Source organism: Nerophis lumbriciformis, linkage group LG17 (genome assembly GCF_033978685.3).
Source record: "Nerophis lumbriciformis linkage group LG17, RoL_Nlum_v2.1, whole genome shotgun sequence".
In the NCBI taxonomy this organism is placed as follows: domain Eukaryota; kingdom Metazoa; phylum Chordata; class Actinopteri; order Syngnathiformes; family Syngnathidae; genus Nerophis; species Nerophis lumbriciformis.
In genome coordinates, this window is record NC_084564.2 from 2428366 (window position 1) to 2441697 (window position 13332).

The window sequence follows — 13332 nt, forward strand, 5'->3', positions numbered from 1 at the left end:
AGCTACAAATGAGGCATAATGATGCAATATGTACATATAGCTAGCCTAAATAGCCTGTTAGCATCGATTAGCTTGCAGTCATGCAGTGACCAAATATGTCTGATTAGCACTCCACACAAGTCAATAACATCAACAAAACTCACCTTTCATGCACAACCTTAAAAGTTTGGTGGACAAAATGAGACAGAAAAAGAAGTGGCATAAAACACGTCCTAGAAAGTCAAAGAAAGTAATACATGTAAACAAACTACGGTAAGTTCAATGACCGCCAAAATTAGTAGGACAAAACGGCGCTCGCCAAATACTCGGATCAGTGAAGCATGTTTAATATAAACAGTGTGCTTTGTAACAATTAGGGAGGTTTGTGTCATGTTTGTCCTCCTACAGAAACCATATTAAAACAAAAATAGATTTTTTTCCCCCTCATCTTTTTCCATTTTTCATACATTTTTTGAAAAAGCTCCAGAGAGCCACTAGGGCGGCGCTAAAGAGCCGCATGGTTGCCGACCCCTGGACTAGACGTATAAGATTTCATGGGATTTAGCGATTAGGAGTGACAGATTGTTTGGTAAACGTATAGCATGTTCTATATGTTATAGTTATTTGAATGACTCTTGGCCCTAGTGTGTGAATGTGAGTGTGAATGTTGTCTGTCTATCTGTGTTGGCCCTGCGATGAGGTGGCGACTTGTCCAGGGTGTACCCCGCCTTCCGCCCGAAGCAGCTGGGATAGGCTCCAGCATCCCCGCGACCCCGAACAGGACAAGCGGTAGAAAAATGGATGGATGGATGTTCAAAGTGGAATATTTGACGGGAAGTAATTGGACCCTTATGTCAATAATTCATAACAACATTGATCTTGATTCTTTATTACTTTTTGAGCAATGAGTTAAAAAAAAAAATCCCACAAAAATTCTAAGGGAAAGAAAAGGGCCACACTCATAAATGTGTTAAAAATAAGTCATTCATTATTAGGGCCCGCATGGCCCATTGTATAAGGACTCCCAAAGGGAGTCCTTATACAATGGGACATAAGGACCTATTGAATTTGTAAGGTTTTATTCTTTCTTTCTTATTCTTCCGCCGCCTCTTTGAGCACTAATTTGACCCACTTAACATGCTTCAAAACTCACCATATTTTACCCACCTATCAGGACCTGCAAAAATTGTCTTTTAATAAACAAAAAAAAAAAAAAAAAACTCAAAATTGCGCTCTAGCGCCCCCTAGGAAAAAAAAAATTGCCTATATCTCCCACTAGGAAGATCGGAGAGACATAAAACAAAAACCTTTATGTAGGTCTGACTCAGACCTAGTTTTCATAATTGTATATCATCGGGCAGAAATCAACAGGAAGTTGGCTATTCCCCCTTCAAGACAAAAAAGTACTAAAAACAGTCACTTTTGCCTCTTTGAGCTGCAATTTGACCCCCTTAATATGCTTCAAAACTCACCAAACTGAGCGCACACATCAGGACTGGCACAAATTGCGATCTAATCAAAAAACCTAACCCCTAATTTAAAAATTGCGCTCTAGAGCAATTTTTTAATAAAACTGAGAAAAAACTGCTCCTCGGAAGAAAAAAATGACAAAACTGCCTGTAACTCCCACTGGGAAGGTCGGAGAGACATGAAACAAAAACCTCTATGTAGGTCTCACTTAAAACTGCATTTCATAAATTTACAACCCCCAGCAAAAATCAACAGGAAGTTTGCTATTCCCCCTTCAAAACAAAATGTTTGTAAAAAAACGGTCACCTTTCTTCAAACATTATCTCCTCTGAGCGCGTTTGTTGTTTCAGCTTCAAACTAACACAGGAGAGAGATTGAACCCTTTTGATTAAAAGTAATCGAAAGAGTTTTAATACCGGCTCCGGTTTTGATTTTATGACCCTTCAAAGAGCCGCTGCGCTGATGCTGCTGTTTTTTCAAGAAGGCTGCTTAAAAGCAGGAAGCACCAGCGTGCCCACACAATGCAGACAAGGTAGTTACACTACATAAAAGTATTGGGACAATTCGGACTAAAAGTAGACAAAAGTATTAGGACACTTATGACGAAAAACTGAACAAAAGTATTGGGACACTTGGGACTACAACTTGACAAAAGTATTGGGAAACTTAGGACTACCACTGGACAAAAGTATTGGGACACTTACACTGGACAAAAGTATTGGGACACTTGGGACTAAAACTTGACAAAAGTATTGGGACACTTAGGACTAGCACCTGCCAAATACGCGGGCCTGACCAATGCTGCTTGCAGCTTTAATTATTATTATTTTTACCCTATCGTCCTAAATATACAGTATACGTTTTTAGGATTTTTTAAAGGATTTTTTTGTTTGTTTGTTTTATTCTCTTTTCGTCAAAGAAAACGTATTTATGCAATATTTCCCCAATAAGTCAATAATTTATAACAAGATTGATTTTGAGTCACTATTTTTAAAGTTTTAAAGAAAATTCATTGTATTTATGGATTATTTCTAAAAAAAAAAAATTAAAAAAAAGAGGCAATATTAAAGGAGAATATATATATTTTATATATACAGTGAATTAATTGCAACAATTTTTTTTAAACATTTCACCCGTATGCTCTTTTATTCCACTTTTTTTATGTTTTTTTTGGTAACAGTACTACTTTTAGAATGTATCGCGGGCCGTTAAACAATTAGCTGCAGGAAACAGCCTGCTTAAATTGTTAAGGAAAAAGTACAAGACTAACAGTTGGAAATCAAACTGCAACACAATAGAATATTATATAGAATGTATACCAACTTATTAGATAGATAGACAGAGTACAGTGAACCATGTTGCGCTACATTCTGAGTGGTGGAAGTGCAAACGTCGCCACCAATCAGATGTCAAACTCACCAATGGACACTTTAATCACTTCTTGTCTCCCCCGCTTCACATTTGCATGATTGCCCTCCTCGCTGACCCGCTCTCTGCCTCGCCTACAAGATCGATAGCAGAGTCAATGGAGGAGGAGGAGGAAGAGGAGGGAGCACTCTATGAGATTGAAAGGATGATGTCAGTCGCTGAAGTCACAAAGAGAAAACGACTAGTACGAGGGATGTAATGATAAAACGGTATTAACGATAAAGTTGGTGCTAGGGTTGCACCAAGTGCTTTTAGTACTGTTGTCATATCATGAGAATGCATGTTGACGACACATTCCAGCTGTGTCTCGCCAATTTGACAGAAACAAGCGAACAAAGGCGTACTCAACGCAATGTAGCGTCCTCGCTAGTGGTGCCAAACCACTAAACCTCGCCTCTATTTTGGCAAATACAGTACAGGCTAGAGATTAGGGATGTCCCGATCCAGGTTTTTGCACTTCCGATCTGATACCGATATTGTTTTTGCACTTCCGATCCGATACCGATACTGACCGATACTGGCCTATCCGAGCATGTATTAAAGTTTAAAGTTATTTAGCCTACTTAGTTGTCAGAATCATGTTGAAAAGGGTTTTAGTACTCTTGATAACAACTAGCCAGCTGAATTAGGGGAGTTTGAATAATACACAATGGTTGGTAACAAGAAACTGACCTGTTTATTCAAGGATAAACACAAAATAGACAAAATTACCGTATTTTCCGCACTATAAGGCGCACCTAAAAACCACACATTTTCTCAAAAGCTGACAGTGCGCCTTATAACCCGGTGCGCTTTATATATGGATTAATATTAAGATTCATTTTCATAAAGTTTCGGTCTCGCAACTTCGGTAAACAGCCGCCATCTTTTTTCCCGGTAGAACAGGAAGCGCTTCTTCTTCTACGCAAGCAACCGCCAAGGTAAGCACCCGCCCCCATAGAACAGGAAGCGCTTCTTCTTCTACTGTAAGCAACCACCCGCCCGCGTAGAAGAAGAAAAAGCGCGCGGATATACCGTACGTTTCATTTCCTTTGTGTGTTTACATCTGTAAAGACCACAAAATGGCTCCTACCAAGTGACAGGGATCCGGTTCATGAAAAGACGCAATCTCTCCATCCGCACACGGATTACTATTTCACAGCAACTGATATTCCTGTGAACCGCACTGTGGATACAACGGGAGCACGTACGGTGAATATTCGCACCACAGGGAATGAGAAGTCATCCTTCACTGTGGTTCTAGCTTGCCATGCTAATGGCCAGAAACTTCCACCCATGGTGATATTCAAAAAGGAAGACCTTGCCAAAAGAGACCTTTCCAGCCGGCGTCATCATAAAAGCTAACTCGAAGGGATGGATGAAGAAAAGATGAGCGAGTGGTTAAGGTAAGTTTAAGTTTACGCGAAGAGGCCGGGTGGCTTTTTTCAGCAGCTCCGTCCATGTTGATATACGACTCCATGACTGTTTTTTTGACATTCCTTTAGCGCAGTTAGATGCGGCTTACAACACGGGGCGGCTTATGGGTGGACAAAGTTTTGAAATATGCCGTTCATTGAAGGCGCGGCTTATAACCCAGGGCGCCTTATGGTGCGGAAAATACGGTATACATGACAAACAGAAATGGCATCATTGAACTAGGGCTGGGCGATATGGCCTTTTTTCAATATTGCGATATTTTAAGGCCATATTGCGATACACGATATATATCTCGATATTTTGCCTTAGCCTTGAATGAACACTTGATGCATATAATCACAGCAGTATGATGATTCTATGTGTTTTGATTGATTGATTGAGACTTTTATTAGTAGGTTGCACAGTGAAGTACATATTCCGTACAATTGACCACTAAATGGTAACACCCCAATAAGTTTTTCCACTTGTTTAAGTCGGGGTCCACTTAAATTGATTCATGATACAGATATATACTATCAGATATATACTATCATCATAATACAGTCATCACACAAGATAATCACATTGAATTATTTACATTATTTATAATCCAGGGTGTGGAGGGGGGCGCCGGATGTAAGTGTCAAAAAGACAACTAAAAGAGTTTGATATGAGAATAAATCTAAAGTTAAAATATAGGGTAGAAATGCACCCATTTGCAGGAAATGTAGTCTTGATTTTCAACATTTTCTTTCAAGGCTTGCATGTCTACATTAAAACATTCTTCTTCATACTGCATTAATATATGCTACTTTTAAACTTTCATGCAGAGAAGGAAATCACAACTAAAAAAAAATCACTAATTTTTTCATACGGTGTTTATGTGGAAATGTTTGCCTCGGCATTTTGATGGTGTGGACGTGTGGCACCGAATGGAGATAAGCGTCTCGACAGACCTTTCAATATTTGAACAATGATGACGAAAACTGTTTTCTCTGTCGTGTCCGTGTGTCGAAAATTGTTGTGCGCTTATTTATTTATTTGATTTTGTGCGTGGCATAGATTTGCCGTGCGCAGAGGACGCTTGAGCAGGCGCGCACCTTAGCGGCTGCGCTAGCATCACAGCTAACGTTAGCCATGCTGCTACCTCGCTCTCTGCTGGGAGAGGGCGTATACGTATGTGACGTATGACGTGACAGTATGTGACGTGTGTAAGAAGGTGTGCTCGCTGTCTGTAAGAGGGAGACACAGGAAAGAGTGAGAAGAGCCTTTAGTGCAATGCCAGCAGCTAAAAGCAACTGCGTGAGAATTGTGGATGTGTTGAAGGTGTGCTGGAAAATGCGGAACGGAAATTACGGAGCAGCAGAAAAGTGGAATGTACTATTTAAATCGGTGCGTTGGAAAACACGGACCGGAGGTTTTTTTTAAACTGGATCTGGATCGGCATTTTCCCATGCCTTGCCGATACACATTTTTTTGCCGATACACATTTTTTTGCAAATATCGGCAGCCGATCCGATCCAAATATCGGATCGGGACATCCCTACTAGAGATTTCCGATAATATCGGCCTGCCGATATTATCGGCCGATAAATGCGTTAAAATGTTATATCAGAAATTATCGGTATCGTTTTTTTTAATTATCGGTATCGTTTTTAAAAATATTAAATCAACATTAAAAACACAAGATACACTTACAATTAGTGCACCAACCTAAAAAACCTCCCTCCCCCATTTACACTCATTCACACAAAAGGGTTGTTTCTTTCTGTTATTAATATTGTGGTTCCTACATTATATATCAATATATATCAATACAGTCTGCAAGGGATACAGTCCGTAAGCACACATGATTGTGGTCCACTAATAGTACTAACCTTTAACACTTCATTTGACTCATTTTCATTCATTACTAGTTTCTATGTAACTGTTTTTATATTGTTTTACTTTCTTTTTTCATACCTGCCAACTTTTGAAATCAGAAAAACCTAGTAGCCAGGGTCCAAGGGCCGCAGGCCCCGGTAGGTGAAGGGGTTCCTTCGCCCCCCCGACGCAAAATGATTATTAGCATTCAGACAGGTTAAAATGTTGCTAAAACCATCACTTTTCTATCAGTCACAGTGACTTTTCAAAACAAAAATATTACAGCAAAAATCATATGGGTTGATTGACATGTTTATTCTGTAAGCTAACTTCAATAGTTTGAAATTATTTTGACAGTTAATGCCAGTTATCCTGTCAACCTTTCACAAGACTTCAATTTGTTAATTGAAAGCATAAACAGTATAAACACTTTTTACAGTAAACAAATGGTAAAACAGTACTAAACAATTCCATAAATAAAAAAAATTGGTGTCATTATTAACTTTCTGTCCAAGCTTGTATAATCTACTGCCTTGTTCAATTGTAAAAAATATTCTGTGCCTAAAATTCACATTTCTATCACAATTATCATACTGTAAACATGGTAAGCTAACTTCATTAAAATTAATAGTCCTGTCAATAGCATGGAATTACAATTCAAATGTAGTTTTTTTGTAAGCCTTTCAAAAGAATTCAAAATATGAAAAATGAATGAAAATTCATTGAAGCCATCAGACACTTGAAAAGTGGCACATCACATCTCTAATGTAATCATTTGAACTTTTCAACAGAAATAGCACTGCAAAAATATTAAGGACATACTTCTGTATTTTGGTAGTTATGCTGTCAACATTGAACAAGATTTCTTCAACTTGGACTTGAAAGCATAAATAGTATAAACACTTTTAACAGTATAACAGTACTAAACAATTCCAATAGATAACATTGGTGTCATTACCGTATTTTCCGCACTATAAGGCGCACCTAAAAACCACAAACTTTCTCAAAAGCTAACAGTGCGCCTTATAACCCGGTGCGCTTTATTACGATTAATTTTCATAAAGTTTCGATCTCGCAACTTCGGTAAACAGCCGCCATCTTTTTTCCCGGTAGAACAGGAAGCGCTTCTTCTTCTACGCAAGCAACCGCCAAGGAAAGCACCCGCCCCCATAGAACAGGAAGCGCTTCACCCGCCCCCGGAAGAAGAAGAAAAAACGCGCGGATATCACCGTACGTTTCATTTCCTGTTTACATCTGTAAAGACCACAAAATGGCTCCTACTAAACGATCCGGTTCATAAAAAGACGCAATCTCTCCATCCGCACACGGATTACTACCGTATTTCACAGCAACTGAACCGCACTGTGGAACGGGAGCACGTACGGTGAATATTCGCTCCACAGGGAATGAGAAGTCATCCTTCACTGTGGTTCTAGCTTGCCATGCTAACTTCCACTCATGGTGATATTCAAAAGGAAGACCTTGCCAAAAGAGACCTTTCCAGCCGGCGTCATCATAAAAGCTAACTCGAAGGGATGGATGGATGAAGAAAAGATGAGCGAGTGGTTAAGGGAAGTTTACGCGAAGAGGCCGGGTGGCTTTTTTCACACAGCTCCGAAGGCGAACACACCTTCACTAAGACGGGCAGACAGCCTCGGACGACATACGCCAACATTTGCCAGTGGATCGTAAATGCTTGGGCAGATATTTCGGTCACAACTGTGGTCCGAGCTTTCCGGAAGGCAGGATTCACAGAACAACAGCGACACTGACTCCCGATGACTTCTACGAGACGGAACCGGCCATTTTGGATACCACGCTTGCGCAACTTTTCAATTCGGACACCGAAGACGAAGAATTCGAAGGATTTACGAATGAAGAATAACTTCAGAAGGTGAGCGCTATGTTTATTTTGTGTGTTGTGACATTAACGTTCGAGCAACATTATGTTACTATTGCTCTACACCATTTTGAATTTTACTATGTTTGTGATTGCACATTTGCGTACATTTTGGGACAGAGTTGTTAGAACGCTGGTTTTCAATATATTATTAAAGTTTGACTGAACTATCTGACTGTTTTTTTGACATTCACTTTAGCGCAGCGTTTTTTTGACATTCACTTTAGCGCAGCGTAGGCGCGGCTTATAGTCCGGGGCGGCTTATTGGTGGACAAAATTATGAAATATGTAATTCATAGAAGGTGCGGCTAATAATCCGGTGCGCCTTATAGTGCGGAAAATACGGTACCTTTTTGTTTGCTCAATTATTGCCTCCGTAAATAAAACTTCGGCATTTATCACATCCAAAGAATCTGTTTGGGCGACGAAAAACGTTGAAAGTTTTCCACTTGTATCGCTAGCAACGGCATTAGACTTGTGTTTTTTTGTCCCAACGTGGTCTTTTACATCGCTAATTCCTCCGTGTCCGGTCGAAAAAATCTTGTCTGCACAAGGTGCAATTCGCGTAGTTTTCACCCTTTTTGGAAGGGATAATTATTCCCGGATAGGCTTTTGAATATTCTTCACGGAATGACTGCAGTTTTCTTATCGGTTTAAGACTCGTATGCGATTTTTCTCCGGCTGATTCCGTGATCGTTCGCTCGTTTGGAAACAATGGCAACTGGTGCCTCGTGCTTGGCAGCGGTGCTATAAATAGCCTCGCACATGGCATTCGGAATGGCTCGATAGGAAGTTACGGGAAGCAGTGTCGATTGTCATTGTTGTTACGCGATTTCGTGAATAAAACTTTAAAAAATGTTTTTATTTTTTTTAATTAATGAAAAACCGTATTTTTTATCACTGCAACCGTAACCCGGAATAGGTTGATGAAAACCGTACTAATTACGGGAAAACCGGAGTAGTTGGCAGGTATGTTTTTTATTCAAGAAAATGTTTTTAATTTATTTATCTTATTTTATTTTTTTCAAAAAATTTTAAAAGTACCTTATTTTCACCATACCTGGTTGTCCAAATTAGGCATAATAATGTGTTAATTCCACGACTGTATATATCGGTTGATATCGGTATCGGTAATTAAAGAGTTGGACAATATCGGAATATCGGATATCGGCAAAAAGCCATTATCGGACATCCCTAGTACAGGCCAAAAGTTTGGACACACCTTCTCCTCATTCAATGTGTTTTCTTTATTTTCATGACTATTTACATTGTAAATTGTCAGTGAAGGCCTCAAAACTATGAAACAAATTGAAACTATGAAACATTCTAGTTTCTTCAAAATAGCCACCCTTTGCTCTGATTACTGCTTTGCACACTCTTGGCAGTCTCTCGATGAGCTTCAAGCACACCTGTGAAGTGAAAACCATTTCAGGTGACTACCTCTTGAAGCTCATGGAGAGAATGCCAAGAGTGTGCAAGAAAAGTAATCACGGCAAAGGGTGGCTATTTTGAAGAAATTAGAATATAAAACATGTTTTCAGTTATTTCACCTTTTTTTGTGAAGTACATAACTCCACATGTGTTCATTCATAGTTTTGATGCCTTCAGTGACAATCTGCAATAGTCATGAAAATAAAGAAAACACATTGAATGATGAGAAGGTGTGTCCAAACTCTTGGCCTGTTCTGTATGTCTAACTATGTTTCTTTCATGTACATTATCACTGGAGGATAAGGATTAGCTAATCATGCTACAATACACCGAACGAGGGAGCAAAAATGCGTAGCTAACTCTTGAATGTAAACAAATGTGGGCGAATCGATACAAATATTGGCAGTGATGATACCAAGTATCAGTTAATGGTTGATACTACAGTGATTGGATCTATTTTTTCCATCCATCCATCTTCTTTCGCTTATCCGAGGTCGGGTCGCGGGGGCAGCAGCCTAAGCAGGGAAGCCCAGACTTCCCTCTCCCCAGCCACTTCGTCCAGCTCTTCCTGTGGGACCCCGAGGCGTTCCCAGGCCAGCCGGGAGACATAGTCTTCCCAACGTGTCCTGGGTCTTCCCCGCGGCCTCCTACCGGTCGGACGTGCCCTAAACACCTCCCTAGGGAGGCGTTCGGGTGGCATCCTGACCAGATGCCCGAACCACCTCATCTGGCTCCTCTCCATGTGGAGGAGTAGCAGCTTTACTTTGAACTCCTCCCGGATGACAGAGCTTCTCACCCTATCTCTAAGGGAGAGCCCCGCCACCCGGCGGAGGAAACTCATTTCGGCCGCTTGTGCCCGTGATCTTGTCCTTTCGGTCATAACCCAAAGCTCATGACCATAGGTGAGGATGGGAACGTAGATCGACCGGTAAATCGAGAGCTTTGCCTTCCGGCTCAGCTCCTTCTTCACCACAACGGATCGATACAGCGTCCGCATTACTGAAGACGCCGCACCGATCCGCCTGTCGATCTCACGATCCACTCTTCCCCCACTCGTGAACAAGACTCCGAGGTACTTGAACTCCACCCTTTTCCGGGCGAGAACCATGTACTCGGACTTGGAGGTGCTGATTCTCATCTATTTTGTTTACTATCACAAAATCTTTTTTAGGGCCCGCATGGCCCATTGCATAAGGACTCCCTTTGGGAGTCCTTATGCAATGGGACATAAGGACCTATTGAATTTCTAAAGGTTTTTATTATTATTCTTCCGCAACTTTGCGCTGTAATTTGACCCCCTTAACATACTTCACAACTCACCAAATTTTACACACACATCAGTAATATACGGCAAAACTTTTTATCAAAAAACCAAACCTCAAAACTCAAAATTGCGCTCTAGCGCCCCCTACAAAAAAAAAAACTAGACTGCCTGTAACTCCCACTAGGAAGGTCAGAGAGACATGAAACAAAAACCTTTATGTAGGTGTGACTTAGACCTAGATTTCATAATAGTATATTCTTGGGCAAAAATCAACAGGAAGTTGGCAATTCCCCCTTCAAGACAAAAAAGTACTAAAAACAGTAACTTTTGCCTCTTTGAGCTGTATTTTTACCCCCTTAACATGCTTCAAAACTCACCAAACTGAACACACACATCAGGACTGGCAAACATTGCGATCTAAAAAAAAAACCTAACCCCAAATCTCAAAATTGCGCTCTACTGCAATTTTTTTAATAAAACGCAAAACAAACTGCTCCTCGGAAGAAACAAATTACAAAACTGCCTGTAACTCTCCCTGGGAAGGTCGGAGAGACATGAAACAAAAACCTCTATGTAGGTCTCACTTAGGCCTACATTTCATAAATTGACAACCCCCAGCAAAAATCAACAGGAAGTTTGCTATTCCCCCTTCAAAACACATTTTTTGTAAAAAACGGTCACCTTCCTTCAAAAACTATCTCCTCTGAGCGCGTTTGTCGTTTCGGCTTCAAACTAACACAGGAGAGAGATTAAACCCTTGTGTATAAAATAACAGAACAGCGTTTTAATACCTGCTCCGGTTTTGATTTTATGACCCTTCAAAGACCCGCTGCGCTGATGCTGCTGCGCTGCTGTTTTTTTAAGATGGCTGCTTAAAAGCAGGAAGCACCAACGTGCCCACACAATGCAGACAAGGTAGGTACACTAGACAAAAGTCTTGGGACACTTCAGACTAAAAGTAGACAAAAGTATTGGGACACTTAGGACTAGCACCTGCCAAATACGCGGGCCCGACCAACGCTGCTTGCAGCTTTAATTGTATGTGTTATTTCTTTACAAACTCAGAAAATAAAAGCCACAATTATATTTTGGTTTTTATTTTATTATTTTGCACTATTAATAATATTGTATGTTATAAAAGAGAGTAAAGACTAGGGGTGTGGGGAAAAAAATCAATTTGAATCGCGATTCTCACGTTGTGCGATTCAGTATCGATTCTTATTTTTTAAAAATCGATTTATTTATTTATTCGTTTTTGTTTTTTTTAATTAATTAATCCAACAAAACAATACACAGCAATACCATGCAATCCAATACCAAAAGCAAAGCCGACCCAGCAACACTCAGAACTGCAATAAACAGAGCAATTGAGAGGAGACACAAAACAAACCAAAAGTAGTGAAACAAAAATGAATATTATCAACAACAGTATCAATATTAGTTACAATTTCAACATAGCAGTGATTAAAAATCCTTCATTGACATTATCATTAGACATTTATAAAAAAAAGAACAATAGTGTCACAGTGGCTTACACTTGCATCGCATCTCATAAGCTTGACAACACACTGCATACTTGCCAACCTTGAGACCTCCGATTTCAGGAGGTGGGGGTGGTCGGGGTGGGACGGGGGCGTGGTTGGGGGCGTGGCTAAAAGGGAGGAGTATATTTACAGCTAGAATTCACCAAGTCAAGTATTTCATATACCGTATGTTCCGCACTATAAGCCGCCCCGGGTTATTAGCCGCACCTTCAATGAATGGCATATTTCAAAACTTTGTTCACCTATAAGCCGCCCCGGGTTATAAGCCGCGCCTACGCTGCGCTAAAGGGAATGTCAAAAAAACAGTCAGATAGGTCAGTCAAACTTTAATAATATATTACAAACCAGCGTTCTAACAACTCTGTTCACCCCCAAAATGTAATGTGCAAATGTGCAATCACAAAAATAGTAACACTCAAATTAGTGCAGAGCAATAGCAACATCAATAACTCAACGTTGCTCGAACGTTAATGTCACACAACACACAAAATAAAGATTTAAAGCTCACTTTCTGAAATTATTCCTCATCCATAAATCCCTTGAATTCTTCTTCAGTGTCTGAATTAAAAAGTTGGGCGAATACGGCATCCAAAATGGCCGGCTCCGTCTCGTCGAAGTCATCAGAGTCAATGTCGCTGTTGTTGTCCAGCAGTTCCGTGAATCCTGCCTTCCGGAAAGCTCGGACCACAGTTAAATGGGTTAAATGATAAATGGGTTGTACTTGTATAGCGCTTTTCTACCTTCAAGGTACTCAAAGCGCTTTGACACTACTTCCACATTTACCCATTCACACACACATTCACACACTGATGGAGGGAGCTGCCATGCAAGGCGCTAACCAGCACCCATCAGGAGCAAGGGTGAAGTGTCTTGCTCAGGACACAACGGACATGACGAGGTTGGTACTAGGTGGGGATTGAACCAGGGACCCTCGGGTCGCGCACGGCCATTCTTCCACTGCGCCACGCCAGTTGAGACCGATATATCCGCCCAGGCATTTACAATCCACTGGCAGATGTTGGCGTATGTCGTCCGGCGCTGTCTCCCTGTCTTAGTGG

The 13332-nt window shown here is 40.6% G+C and overlaps 1 protein-coding gene across 3 annotated transcripts in view; it reads right to left on the reverse strand.

Moving 5' to 3' along the window:
- Window positions 1-13332, reverse strand: part of nova2 (NOVA alternative splicing regulator 2) — a 211979-nt gene that overhangs the window by 193744 nt on the left and 4903 nt on the right. For 2 of the 3 annotated variants that reach the window (XM_061972218.2, XM_061972215.2), the window contains exon 2: window positions 2869-2951. The exons of the other annotated variant lie outside the window; for it this stretch is intronic. The gene's annotated coding sequence lies outside the window, so the exon portion shown is untranslated. The remainder of the gene's footprint in view (window positions 1-2868; window positions 2952-13332) is intronic. 3 annotated transcript variants of the gene reach the window in all.